Here is a 15557-nt window from a genome sequence, read left to right on the forward strand (position 1 = left end):
TTGAACACATGGATGCATGCAGCATTTGTTTAAGTAAACCTAAAAAATTTAATGTTGAGGAACACTACCATGTTAGTAAGAATCAAGTTATGGAGCTCCACCATTCTCACAGATGGTTGGTCCGGCGTCAGGCTCTGTGCTCCCAAGCAGTTTTGGGGGTTCTTGCTGTTTTGGGGGTTTAATTCATTCCCTGTAAATGCTAATTGGCATGTAACATTCATTAAAATGTTATCCTTACAGGGAATGAATGGATTCAGAGGCCTGACGCCAAACTATGCTTCCTCTTGTTTCTATACCATGCTCAAGCTTGCAAATATATATTGCTAATAAATATATATTCTAATCCAATCTAAGAGTTGTCTGACTGAAATGAGGCGCAGTTTATGGAGCTAGTTCAGGCCAGGCAACTCAAGGGATTGGGGCAACCGATCAGGTGACTAGGTCACATGCACTTTTCCTCCTGATCGGGTGGTTATAGGTACTGCTCTGTTACCTGCTCACTCTGGCTTCCCTGTCTTGCTAAGCTGACGTGTGTCACTGCTGCTGCTGCTGCTGCTATTGCTGAGATCTGCTACCGCTGCTCGCTGCTTACCTGCTGCTGCCCATGAAAGTCATCCCACCCGCCTCCCCGGCATCCACCTGTAGGCTCTGTTTCTAGATCCCCATGGGGGTTTAATTCATTCCCTGTAAATGCTAATTGGCATGTAACATTCATTAAAATGTTATCCTTACAGGGAATGAATGGATTCAGAGGCCTGACGCCAAACTATGCTTCCTCTTGTTTCTATACCATGCTCAAGCTTGCAAATATATATTGCTAATAAATATATATTCTAATCCAATCTAAGAGTTGTCTGACTGAAGTAGTGATATAGAAAGTGCCAATATTTATTGCAACAATTGAACATGGCCCGTGCAGTGTAAAAATAAAATTAACATTCTTGTGCTGTATGAAAATAAACAAACAATATGCAATGCTATAAACATGTACACATGGCTGATAAATTAAATAAACATTTTACTTCATGAAAATAAACAATAAACAATCTGCTATGCTACAAACATGTAAACATGGCTGATAAATTAAATAAACATTGTACTTTATGAAAATAAACGATAAACAATCTGCTATGCTACAAACATGTAAACATGGCTGATAAATTAAATAAACATTTTACTAACTTTATGAAAATAAACAATACAAAAATCTGCTATACTATGAACATGTAAACATGGCTGAAAAATGTAATTAACATTCTTGTACTGTATGAATAGAAAAACATTCTGTGTTCTGCCTTCACTATGCATATAGCCACCCTTGCAGAGCTAGGCAGACAGTTCAGGAAGTAAAAAAAATAAAAATCTGTTTGGAGGCAAAGTCTTGTTTTGGGTTTCTTATTTAAATTATCTTCTTTGGTTTTTCTTATTTGTAGAACAGCAATGACATGGAAAACACAGTGAATGGATTTGTTAAAATGTATACTGAATAATGTTTTCCACAGTAAATATTTTAACTTTTTAACAATGCTTTTAAAGAAATGAATTAACTTGCAAACATGGATTAAGCAGCTAAACATTCACACAGTTGCAATGATATGAAATTAACATGTACATAAACACATCCTTGGTTGTGCTGGAAATAATAATATGCAAATCTCTCCCAATATGCACAAATAAATCACTTGAGTGAAAATAAAAACACAACATTGCTCCCTATAATGGCATTACAGCATTAGCTCAGAGCAGAATAGCCTAAGCTAACATGATACACAGCAGCCTGCAGCCTAATGGCTAACAGGCTAACAGGCTAGGCCATATGACTGGTACTGATTAGCAACAAACATGACGTTTTTACCACAGACAGAATACACAGTTGGGCTGTGAAAAAGGTTCTAGCAATCATGTTTCATCATTACTGAGACAATACATCACAAGGCCAGTACTTACAGACACAGCTGCACATAGCTTTGCTCTATGCTAAACAGGAAGTGAATGCATACTGCAGGTGTTGCCAGATTTTGCAAAAAAAAACAAGCGGCCAGGTCTTTGAAAACAAGCCCAAAAAAGCAAGCAACTTGGCTCAGTTTTACCACTTTACATCGGCAATTTGAAAATAGCAGATCAACAAGATCACAATGTGTCACATCAAGACACGTTGTGAGCTTGTAGATCGGTTATTTTCAAAAAAATATTAGGAAAAAAGTTTTTAAAAAATCCTTTCCCTGAACATTTTTGGGAACCACTGGTTTAAAAAAAACATTCGAAAGTAAGCCCAATGAAGCAACTACACTTTTTAAAAAAGCCCCAAATTGTTTATTATAAGCAGACATGGCAACACTGGTAAACAGGAAACTCATTGATATTCCCTACCTGGCCACGCCCACAGTGGGCAGGTAGGTGGACAATGTTATACAATGTAATAAACAATTTGGGGCTTTTTTTTAAGTGTAGTTGCTTAATTGGGCTTGCTTTCTAATGGTTTTTTTTAAACCAGTGGTTCCCAAATTTTTTCATGAAAATATTTTACTTTTTTCCCCAATATGTTTTTGAAAATAACTGATCTACAAGCTCACAACGTGTCTTGATGTGACACATTGTGAGCTTGTTGATCTGCTATTTTCAAATTGCCGATGTAAAGTGGTAAAACTGAGCCAAGTTGCTTGCTTTTTTGGGCTTGTTTTCAAAGACCTGGCCGCTTGTTTTTTTTGCAAAATCTGGCAACACCTGCAGTATGCATTCACTTCCTGTTTAGCATAGAGCAAAGCTATGTGCAGCTGTGTCTGTTATACTGGCCTTGTGATGTATTGTCTCAGTAATGATGAAACATGATTGCTAGAACCTTTTTCACAGCCCAACTGTGTATTCTGTTTGTGGTAAAAACGTCATGTTTGTTGCTAATCAGTACCAGTCATATGGCCTAGCCTGTTAGCCTGTTAGCCATTAGGCTGCAGGCTGCTGTGTATCATGTTAGCTTATAGGCTATTCTGCTCTGAGCTGTAATGCCATTATAGGGAGCAATGTTGTGTTTTTATTTTCACTCAAGTGATTTATTTGTGCATATTGGGAGAGATTTGCATATTATTATTTCCAGCAAAATCAGGGATGTGTTTATGTACATGTTAATTTCATATCATTGCAACTGTGTGAATGTTTAGCTGCTTAATTCATGTTTGCAAGTTAATTCATTTCTTTAAAAGCATTGTTAAAAAGTTAAAATATTTACTGTGGAAAAAACTATTTAACAAATCCATTCTATGTGTATTTCATGTCATTGCTGTTCTACAAATAAGAAAAAACAAAGAAGATAATTTAAAGAAGAAACCCAAAACAAGCCTTTTTTTGTTGTTTTTACCTTCTGATGTTAACTGTCTGCCTAGCTCTGCAAGGGTGGCTATACCCATAGTGAAGGCAGAACCCAGATTTATTTTTTCATACATACAGTACAAGAATGTTTATTACATTTTTCAGCCATGTTTACATGTTTATAGCATAGCAGATTCTGTGTGGTTTATTTTCATAAAGTACAATAATGTTTACTTAATTTATCAGCCATGTTTACATGTTTATAGCATAGCAGATTGTTTATTGTTTAATTTTCATAAAGAACAATGTTTATTTAATTTATCAGCCATGTTTACATGTTTATAGCATAGCAGATTGTTTATTGTTTATTTTCATGAAGCAAAATGTTTATTTAATTTATCAGCCATGTGTACATGTTTATAGCATTGCATATTGTTTGTTTATCTTCATACAGCACAAGAATGTTAATTTTATTTTTACACTGCATGGGCCATGTTCTGTCTCAATTGTTGCAATAAATATTGGCACTCTCTATATCACTGCTTCTATCTCATTTATAAATGCTTTATAAGGCATAGATAGTCCTCACTTTAGATGGGCTCACACTATCTCATTTATAAATGCTTTATAAGGCATAGATAGTCCTCACTTTAGATGGGCTCACACAAAATACTTAACTAACAAGTAGTAACTACTTTAATAAATCATTCATTGAGTATGAATAAGTGTTTATAAGACATGTATTAACACACTCACTAACCATGTACAAATGTCCGCATAAATATACAACCAAGTGGTTTGTATATGGTGTTTACTTAGACTTTCTAAATGATCGTATGAACCATTAACAACTCATAAATAACTGGTTTGTAAATTGATATAATACCTATTTATAAATGTTGGAATCTATCATTTACAAAGTATGAGAATACAATCATTAAGCACATTAAAGATTAGGTTATCAATGGGCAATAAAACGTTTATAACTGTGTTTACAAACGCTTATTAATGTATTATTAATGCTATATAAATGATGAATTCATGATGAATAAAGTACTTACTTGCTATGTAAATGATGAATTCATGATGACGTAAATACTTAATAATGCTTAACTAATTGTAAATCGTGTTTAGTTGAAAAGTTTATAACTGTGTTTACTAATGCTTAGTAATGTATGAATAATGCTATACAAATGATGAATTAATGATGGATTAAGTGTTTTACTAGTGCTTAACTAATACTTAATAGTGTATAGTTGCAACATTTATAACTGTGTTTACTAATGCTTAGTAATGTATGAATAATGCTTTACTAATGATGAGTTCATGAGGAATTAAGCATTTACTAATGCTTAACTAATGCTTTATAGTGTATAGTTATTATAAAGTGCTACCCATTTGGGTAATGAATGTACATTTGACTAGAGCTGCTGCGGGTAATAGCGCCCTCTACTGCTCAACCCTCCACTGCGCGCGCATCATCCTCTCATGTTTACAAACAGGAAACCCATCTATACGTGAGGGGGGCGTGTTTTTTTTATTACTTTTTTCATTCATTATTAATTTTCCAGATTTTTCTTTTTTTGGTCTTTTTTTTGGGGGGGGGGGGTTTTGGTTACTTTATTTCGGGGTTAGGGTTAGGTTAGGGTTATGTTATTTTTTTTATTATTTTTGCCTGATTTTACTGATTTATTATCAAAGAAATATTATTTTAACATTTACTTTTATTATTCTAAATGACTTGAGGGGGGGGCGGGGGCAATCTGAAGCTAGGGGGGGACAAAACCCCTCCGTCCCCCCCGGGATCTCCGTGCCTGGATAACATCCTGTATTCTAATGGGTGATAAAAATAAAATAAAATGCAAACTTTTCAGAATAAGTTGTGACACTCACCCTGTAAACCTGTTCTAGATAGCATACTATGTGGGTGATATAAAAAGAAGGTTTCATAGTAAGACGTGTGACACTGTAAACCGTGGTTCATTTTCAAAAGTAGGAATGATTTGAAACAGCACAAGGTCACATTGGCACTCTGTTCCACTTTGTGACACAATTAAACAATGATAGGCAGTCTCTCTCTCTCTCTCTCTCTCTCTCTCTCTCTCTCTCTCTCTCTCTCTCTCTCTCTCTCTCTCTCTCTCTCTCTCTCTCTTTCTCTCTCTCTCTCTCTCTCTCTCTCTCTCCCTCAAATGGGCTGAAATGAATTGCAGAGTTATTAAAATATATATAGCATCTCTGTCTTTTTTTAAATCAAATGAGCGGGAGCAAGGGAACACAGAACTCGTTTTGTGTGTGTGTGTGTGTGTGTTTAAAGGGAGGGTCGTACAGGAGAGATGAACTGAAGCAGTGATGTGATAAAGGGAGGCGTAATTGCAGTTTTTAAAGTTATTGTGGACTTGGAAATGCTGTGCTCCTCAGCTCACACACAGGCACAATCGGACACTAACACCCATGTCATCAAGTACTTGAACTCTATCACACTAAAAACAAACGGTGCTATATAGCACCAAAATCGGTTCTTTGGCTCGTAATCATAGGGGAACCGTTTTTGGTGCTATATAGCACCAATCTGTAAAGGTACTATATAGCACCTTTGTCAAATGGTGCCATATAGCACCTGTTATTAAGGTGCTATTGAGCACCATTTGTCAAATGGTGCTAAATAGCACCAGTTTTTAAAGGTGCTATAGCACCTTCGTCAAAGGGTGCTATATAGAACCACAAAGGTTCTATATAGCACCACTAGAGGTTCCAAATAGCACTATTGTTTACAGTAGTGCCAGCTACCACCATAGATTACTTATTATGCTTCACACTTCCACTCAAATATATTGATAATTTCTTACCAAATAGGGCTTAAAAGATTCGGAATCCTGTACTAGAAGCATACTGAGAAACACAATACATAACCTTTTCAAAAGTTTTATTTATTTTAGCAAATAAATAATGTATTGATAAAACTATGATACAAATATCCTCTATATCATTACTAAATATACACTCAATGGCCCCGATTCATAAAGGGATTTACGACCATATTTTGTACCTACCGGCATTTAGGACAAATCCTACACCTGCAGTCGGATTCATAAAAGTTTTTTGGTCTGTGTTTTGTGCGTCAGGTGCGCACGTTCTCAGGTCAGCCCTGAGGCTGTCTTACCAGGGCTGAAATGTGCGTATGTCTTTAGAATGCTTTATTCTTCATGCCAAAATCAATTACAACAGTGGCAAACCTCAAATAAAATATATATATGCCCAACATTTGTCAACACATATATATAAAAAATAAAAAAATAAATGTCAAACTATATATTGCTTGTAGCCTACAGTATGCATCATATAGACATGATGTAGATTCCACCGCTTTTTATTTATTTTCTAGGCAGTTGCATTTAGAGTTGAATTATTAGGTCCCCGTCTTTCAGTGTGTTTGCCAGCGGGCCATCTCAGCCAAAGTGTCACGTAATAATGAAAATAGGCTATGATGCCTTAATGAAACTGCGGAGGGACTGACGCACCTCTGTCCGTGCTGCAGTATTAATTTGTAGGCTAATAGTCTACTGTAGGCTACTCTACTGTATTTTGATCACATGAACACCACACACAACAGATCTAATATTCCCCATTCCGACGTAGGACAGTGATATATTCATCAAAAATGCACTAATTTAATCAATAAGTAATCAATAAGCTCTGGTCCATAATCAGATAGCAGCGTTCCACTTGTATGCTGGATTTCATCATCTTTTTACCTTGGTAAAAGTCTGCAATGTTCAAAAGGCTTATATATATCCTTTCCACGTTTTATTAGCCTTTTATTTGGTAATGGGGTTAAACCTTGTAAACTTATTTATTCTCATTACACATGAGAGCATTTATTACGTGATCCGCTTCCAGACAGAACAGTAATTTGTCAAGGCGATGCGAAGCCGCATCTGTTATCTTTAGACGAGGCGGAGTTGAACTTCAAACTTTCATCAGCGTTGCCAGATGTTGTGAGAGAAATAAGCAACCAGGTCTAGGAAAACAAGCCCAAAAGAAGCAACTGGCACTTAGGCCATTATAAGCACTTTAATTAAACCGTTGTGAGCTTGTAGATCTGCTATATTTAAAACAAATCTTGTAATAAAATGTGCAATATTTGGAAGATTTTTTAAACATTCTAACAACACAAATCTGCCTCCAGCTGGCACAAAACATTTTCAGATGGGGCTTATAGGGATAAATTAGCCTACATATTAACTTGGGGGTCCATGTCATAAAAATATTTGAGAACCACCGGTTAAAACAATTGAACAATTGTGAAGCAAGCCCAAATAACCAACTACACTTTAGAAACAAGCCCAAAAAACCACGGTCCCCACAGCTACCAATATTTACAAGCAACTTTACAGAAAAATAAGCCCAAATTCGCTTATAATAAGCGGACATGGCAACGCTGTTTAGCATGGTTCAGCACGGTGACGTTAAAGTTGGATGCTGTTGGACGCAGCCTTCCAGAGTAATCATCACACCTGGTCATGCGCACTGGTAGTACGCACATCTCAGGGATATACGAACCCCTTTGGGAATTGCACGTCCGTTTGTGACTACCAAAATACGACCGGCCTTTACGAACTTTATTTACCCCATATTTACGACCCTCGTTATGAATCGGGGCCAATGTCGCTACCTTGAACATCATTGCTGAAATGTCAGGACAAAATCTAGAGAGAATACTAACTCCTACAAGCTACTCACAGATGGAGTTGTACATTCTTTTTTACTGTGACAGGAAGTTTGCCTGCATCCTTCAATTTCAGAACAACACAACTCCAAAAAGGTCAGTGTTTTGTTCAGTCCTTTAGGGTACTGGATTCTGAACACAAAATATACACACAATAGGAGTCCTAGTGCCATGGAGATGTACTCACTCTCATCTGTGATCACCTGGCCATCCAATGTGAGCTCGATGTGGTCATACTGCATTGGTGTTGACATGCCAGAAGTGCTGGTCTGAGCTTGGCCCTGGGGAAAAGGGAATAGCATTAACCATCTTGTCTCACATTTATTTGAAAAGCAAATTCAACTACTTTCATACTAGCCTACTACTCAAATTAGTGATGCACAATATTATCATGTTGGCTGATATCTGATTAACGATCAATTGCATACTCAAATCGACTGATAAAAATACCGGTATTGCAATACAAGTGTCCAATAAGGTTTACCTTACACCTCTTACAGTAACTGTAATATTGGGTACAGATCAATAAGGAGGAAATTAACACATTACTGTACTAACTAGGATGAATGTTAGCCTATAACCATAATATGGTATATATTCAGCATGCTAATTTATATTAAAATAAAATCATCAGTAGCTAAAGAAATTACTATTACTATTCTCAAAAAGGCTTAACTCTGTTTTTAGGAGGCAATCACAATGTATGAAATCCACTAATATAGCTTATTCTTATGAGAAACCAATTAAAGTAGAACTAAACCTAATATGTGAGCATTTGTAGGTATGTGGGCTTTGCAGGGGGTTTCCTTACTTAAAATCTAGCCATGGTACCTCAGTTTTAAACACTATGGATAAAATAAACACTAGCCTAAATAATCTTCAATGTGATGCATTAACACTTTCATACCAATACCTATTCAGTTATACATAAATAATGTAAATAGATAAATAGGGCAACTATAAAATAGGGTTAAGGTGGTCAAACTCATTTTAATGCTATTTTAACTCATTTTGCTGGGGGCCCACTGACAGCCCTTTAAGCCCCCAGACCTTACTTTGAGAACCACCATAGTAGCCTACTACTGTATATAGCTAAATAGATTATCTACAAGCTCACATGTCACTATGTGACCGTTGTGAGCTTGTTGTAAATAGGATATTTTCCGTATTTTCACTCATAATGACATGTCCAAAATAGGGACGCCAGGTTGACAGTTGTTAAGTTGCTAGCCACAAAATGGTTCTAATAATTATCATTTGGGCAACTGTACCTATCAAGATACGTCTAGTTAAAGTCTGTGTTTTTGCCACATGGGAAGCTCATTATATTGTTAACATACTTAATATCCATAACAGCCATACATGTTCACGTATTTTTTTAGGATGGATTTCAACATTTGAAAAATACGTGTCAATAGAGACACACGGCCGGAAGCGGAAGGCCTACAAATCCACGCCCACTTTTGACACTCGGGGTCCGTTAGAACGATGAACTGCAGCTCTCAATGCAATCTCTATGAGAGGCATTGTAAAATACCGTCATTTCACTGGTTAACTACTGAGGCTGTAGCGATTGTTTTTGTGTTCTAATAATCTGTCCCATTTGTTTAATTTGTCCTTTTTAATGTCCCATATCTTTCATCTCGATTTACTACCCACAATATACTATAATATACTCCATCAGTATGTCAAAACCGCTAGCTTCGGAGATCCAGAGTTTAAGTGGTCGCATGGTATATACGTCACGGACACATCCCTTGAGGTTTTCAATACCCAGAAAACTGCCGAAAGTGGCCGTTTTCAATAGGTTTTGGTCATTATCTCTGGAACAGAAGGTCCAATCTGCTCAGTTCAAAGCTTGTTGGATGCGTGACTTTGAGGACATTAAGCACGCAATGACACATTTTCGGGGTTTTTTTTATTTTTTAGGGGAGGCGAGATCTTAGTTGGGCAGGCGACCGCCTCTCCTGCCTCTACAGTGGGTACGCCACTGGTCGGCGCTCGGCGCTCGTAAAGACAGTGATGTCACTGAAATGCGACAACTTGTCTGTCTGCTGTCTACCCTCTGCTGTGTTAACATTATGGGTAACTCGTTAAAGTGGCAAATTAAATGTGAAACACATCAACTATTAAGAAAACAAGAAGATATGTTGACAAAGACACTCCATACATTTGGAAACATATTTTTATTTAAATCAATATCGTCTTCAGTTAATGCAGGATAATTTTAAAAGTAGGCTAACTTTCATATCCTCTCATAGGAAATGCATTGGCAGCTGCAGTTCATCGTTCTAACGGACCTCGAGTAGCGGCGCTGTCTCAAAAGTGGGCGTGAAATTTGTAGTCCCCGTGTGTCTCTATAGTATTTTAGCCCGGACAGTTATACTGAATGACATTTTGACACTTTAAAGCTGAAGAACAAACATCAAATTAATAGTTTGCAGTACAAATATTTCTGGGTCAAAAGATGGGTATGAGTTGAGTTATTCAATATTATATTTATGCAATATGTATGTTTTTTGATGACCTCCGGACAACAAATTTGGACTTCTCATCTTTGACCCATATGCTTGAGGTGCCAGAGTACCCGTCAGGTCACCTCATTTTGGGGAGCCAATCAGTCTGGAGCACATTAGCCTGCTGCAACCCTCCTGATTTCGTGTATAAAGGGGCGGGTGTATAGAGCCGGCGAGAGACTGCGCATGATCCCATTGGTTCACCGATCTGTCCGTCAACCCCCGCCCCGTTAACACAACATTACGAGCGACGCCCACTGCACTCTGGTTGGTTGGGAAATGAAACACTTCCTCATACCCAGTACAGGCTATGGATGGGCCAGGCTTTTATTTTTTAGCAAAACTAAGCAATAAAAGCCTGGAGATCGAGGCTAGGAGCACATAGAACAAAGAGAGTCAAATCTTAGGGAACGTGGTGGCTCGTACCCTTGGCTGTCTGCCATCAGTGACCAGAGCCGCTGAGAGGCCAGGGATGCTTAGAGCTGATAAGGCAGCCAATGAATTATCAGGAGGGGAGATAACAGTGGGCGGAGACCCCGCCTGTTAATTAGGGCATTGATTGGACCGTAAGTTTATACCTTAACCACACTGTGGTGGGGAGGTGCTTAGAATGCAGGACAACTGCATGTGCACGTGTGTGTGTGTGTGTGCACACACACACACACACACACACACACACACACACACACACAGACACACACACACACACACACACACACACACACACACACACACACACACACACACACACACACACACACACACACACACACACACACACACCACCCCCACCCCCCACACACACACACACACACACACACACACACACACACACACACACACACACACACACACACACACACACACAAATCAAAAGGGCAGCGTCATGACAGCAGGGGGACAAGGACAGAGCAGGGACAATTGATAAGCATTACAATCACCACAAAACACACAAACCAGAAGGGAATTTAAACAAACACCCACATTCACAGTACAATTGCATCCTTTCTATCTACCTCACATGAAAGAGGCCAGTGTGATGATTAATCTCTGGTATAAAACAATAATAATATCCTTTTGTCATTGTTTGTCAAGATCAAAAACATGATCAAGAACAATACAAACGGTAGCAAGATCAAGTTAAACCTATATGAGAACAATTGCAAGAATAAAATGGAATCAACTAAAAGCGAGAGTGAAAAAGTGAGTCTTGAGCTTGTTTTTAAAGATATCTATGGTCATTGCCTGTATACTTTATGCAATGGGAGCATGTATCAAGCCCATACAATCAGAAAGCTGCTTCGGCATGATTTTATAATACATTATTGGCACAATTATTCTACCCTCAACCTAAATAACCTACACTAATCTTGACTAAGAAAACCTGTGGCTAACAGCAACAGAATTGCCGAATTGTAGTTATTTAATTTGTAGGGATTATTATTATTATTTTGTTGTTTTGTATTACTTTGTGTTGCTATATGACAAGTACAGTGTTGTCAGGCTGTCATAGAAAATGTGTCCCTTTTATAAGATATAAAATCGTCCATCACATGCATTCAAAAAGGTAAGGGGCTATCTTTCAATCCATGTTCCATGAATGTCCTTCCTCTCTTGCATCTGTGACATACTTGCATGCTGGTCCACGCCAAAACCTGGGAGAATACAGCAAGAGTGGGAGAAAGGTATATTCATAATGTATATAGTCATACAAGTTCATATGTAACTCTCATCATAAGTCTCTAAAAAAAAATCATGTTTTTTTTTTAACCTTAATTTACCCTGCACCTGTGCAGCAACGCCCTGCTTCCCATGCACACACATTCCCATGCACACACATTAAAACCTGGGAGCTGCCTAGTATAAATGAGGCGCAGTTTACGGAGCTAGTTCAGGCCAGGCAACTCAAGGGATTGGGGCAACCGATCAGGTGACTAGTCACATGCACTTTCCTCCTGATCGGGTGGTTATAGGTACTGCGTTGTTACCTGCTCACTCTGGCTGCCCTGTCTTGCTGAGCTGACGTGTGTCGCTACTGCTGCTGCTGTTGCTGAGATCCTGCTACCGCTGCTTACCTGCTGCTGCCCATGAAGTCATATAAACTCATCTTCTGGTCGTTCGTACTCCTCACCATGTCCTCCTCCTCCGGACACCGGGATCGCGTCCCTCCCCCTGGGGGCATCCCGGGTTCCCCCGGCCAAAGAGATCGACTCTGGTAGTCCAAAAACAGCTGGGTACCTACGTATGCTGCTGACCATGAATAGTCTCTTATATTGTTCATGTAGGTGGTCATACGGCGTCGTTGTTCCTTGGTTGATGGTTGTAATCATAGCTACTCAGCTGCGTGCTACTGGTTCTAATCGTGGTATTACATTCTTACTTAAGTAAAAAACTAAATTAAATTATGGCTAAAATCTCTTGCTAAACGCTCAGCTCAAAAGCAGTAGCGTTCGTCATTGATCGATATCAGTATGGTCAACTAGAGTGTAGAAATAGAGTAACGACACGCTTGATTCCGCCGCAAAACGGGCCCCTTGGGCTGTAGTTCCAAACATTGAGTTAGACGGAGCACTTCCGCATTCCGGGCTATAGTTCCAAACAATGGGACTGCCTCATTGAGTTAGACGGAGCACTTCCGCATTCCATTCTTACAATGGGAGTCGACGCTAGTGTCAGAACTCTCTCTATGGCACTGGGTTGACGGTAATTCACCAACAGTGTTGCTTAAGTTGCTATGTTTTCTTATCGTAAGCAACGATGGGCTTGGGGTTCTGTTATGGTCCCCAGTTTAGCGTGTATTTGTTCAAAGTAGTTCACTTTATCTCAAGATTGGGTTTCTAGACCTGGTTGTTTACGTCTCTCTCAAGAGATGACGTCACCGATCTGTGCGCGCTGATATGGCTGGTAAGTGCTACTGCTTGGTAGAGAGAGGGCATGGCTTCACTTTGTGATTTGCTGCTTGTTCTGGCTCTAATGTTCAGATTAATATCTTTATGTACTGGTTAAAACACGGATATGCTCAGTTGGCTGCATCTTGCTTAATTTATAGTTTAATGTATCATGGTTAGTTCAGTGGCTTTAGATGGTACTCTTATTCTGAAGAGATCGTCCACCGGATGTTGTTTGAGGCTTATAGTTGATGACCGAACACTTCTCTACCCATGCGAAGGAGAGATGGGAAGCTAACTTGTGAGTAGCGTTCAAGAAGTAGTTGTTAATGCTGCTAGAATTCATTGAAATTGATTTAGCAGTTATCTATAGGAGGTTCTGTTTTGGCGTAGGGCTGGAACGGATGAACTATTACGTTATGGGATAAAGGGATACGTTTTGTTCCGTAGTCATGCGGTCTGACTCTATGATTGGTTGACTTTTCTGGTGTAACCTGGGAATTGTAGTCTCTGCTCAAGCCTCCGGCGTCAGATCAGTGGTTATGATACAGGCAGAGATTTTATTCACGTGCCAATCGTGGCATAAGCTATATTTATTATTTTATGTAGTCTGCGTGGTAAAATAAATTTCAATCAGGCTGGATGGCATAAGATGTTAAGTAATCTCAGTAAGCCACAGCAACTAAAGCATTATATTGATAAAATTATTATACGTTATGAACTTGCTTGTGACTTGCAAATACGTGTTAAACAGCAATAATACTAAGTATCACAGCGTAGGATTAATAAATGTGCAAGTCTAGTTGGTGTTAAATATCATAGGTTACGGGTCCGTTCGGATTCCAATCATCATTTAGCAGTATCTTTATCAGAAGGCTGCGAGCATGTTGTAAGGATGTGCATAGATCATTCTATGCTTAAAGCAGTCTGTAGTTGTGCAGACTGGCATTATATCGCGTTAATTTTATTTATGGTGCTGATGGTGGCTATAGTTTATCTCTCGTGTAGCTATGTCTGGCATCTATTTGCAGAGTAGGAAAATGGCACCAGACGTTGTCAATTCATGTAGCAGTTCAATTGCTCTAATATGTGGTGGAGGTGAAGTAGGCCGTTCATATTACGATGAAATAAACAAATGAACTTGCAGTGCAGATTAGACGTTATTGGTTGCATTCTATCGTTGCTTATGCTCTTGTATTGCTAAATTACACTTGTTAAGGATCAGGATGAGCTAAAGGGATTCTCATTTTGCTGCATACACTCGGATAAGAGATGGTAGAGACGTTGTAGCACAGGCTAACACAGTACGTTTGCTTCTTTGTGGAAGCTTTAGATTGTCGTAGCACAGGTTAGCACAGCATGTTTGCTTATGTGGAAGCTTTAGATTGTTTGTAGCACAGGCTAGCTCAGCATGTTTGCTTCTATGTGGAAGATTAGAGTGTTGTAGCACAGGCTAGCACAGCATGTTTTGCCAACGTGGAGGCCGAATTGTTAGCACAAGCTATCTCAGCATGCCTTGCTACGTGGATAGCTCTGGATTGTTCGTAGCACAGGCTAGCATAGCATGGTTTGCTTCCCACGTGGAAGCTCGAATTGTCTTAGCACAAGCTATCTCAGCAGGCTCGCTACGTGGATAGCTCTGGATTGTTTGTAGCACAGGCTAGCATAGCATGGTTTGCTTCCCACGTGGAAGCTCGAATTGTCTTAGCACAAGCTATCTCAGCAGGCTCGCTACGTGGATAGCTCTGGATTGTTTGTAACACAGGCTAGCATAGCATGGTTTGCTTCCCACGCGGAAGCTTAGATTGTTCGTAGCAAAAGCTAATTCAGCATGTTTGCTTCTCATGTGGAAGCTTGGATTGTTGGTAGCACAAGCTAAACTCAGCATGTTTTGCTTCCCATGCGTAAAGCTATCAAATTGGTTGTAGCACAAGCTAAACTCAGCATGCTTACTTATGTAGATAGCTCTGGATTGTCGTAGCACAAGCTAAACACTGCATGCTTGCTTCCATGTGGGAGGTACATGGTATATAAAAAAGTTGGCTGCCAAGTGATGTTGTCATGTTATGAGCATCAAGATTACAGAAGTAAAGTTATTGCAACAGGATAGATAGTGGGGCTTCA

This window comes from Gymnoscopelus braueri (assembly GCF_963280865.1).
Source record: "Gymnoscopelus braueri genome assembly, chromosome: 20".
NCBI classification, from domain to species: domain Eukaryota; kingdom Metazoa; phylum Chordata; class Actinopteri; order Myctophiformes; family Myctophidae; genus Gymnoscopelus; species Gymnoscopelus braueri.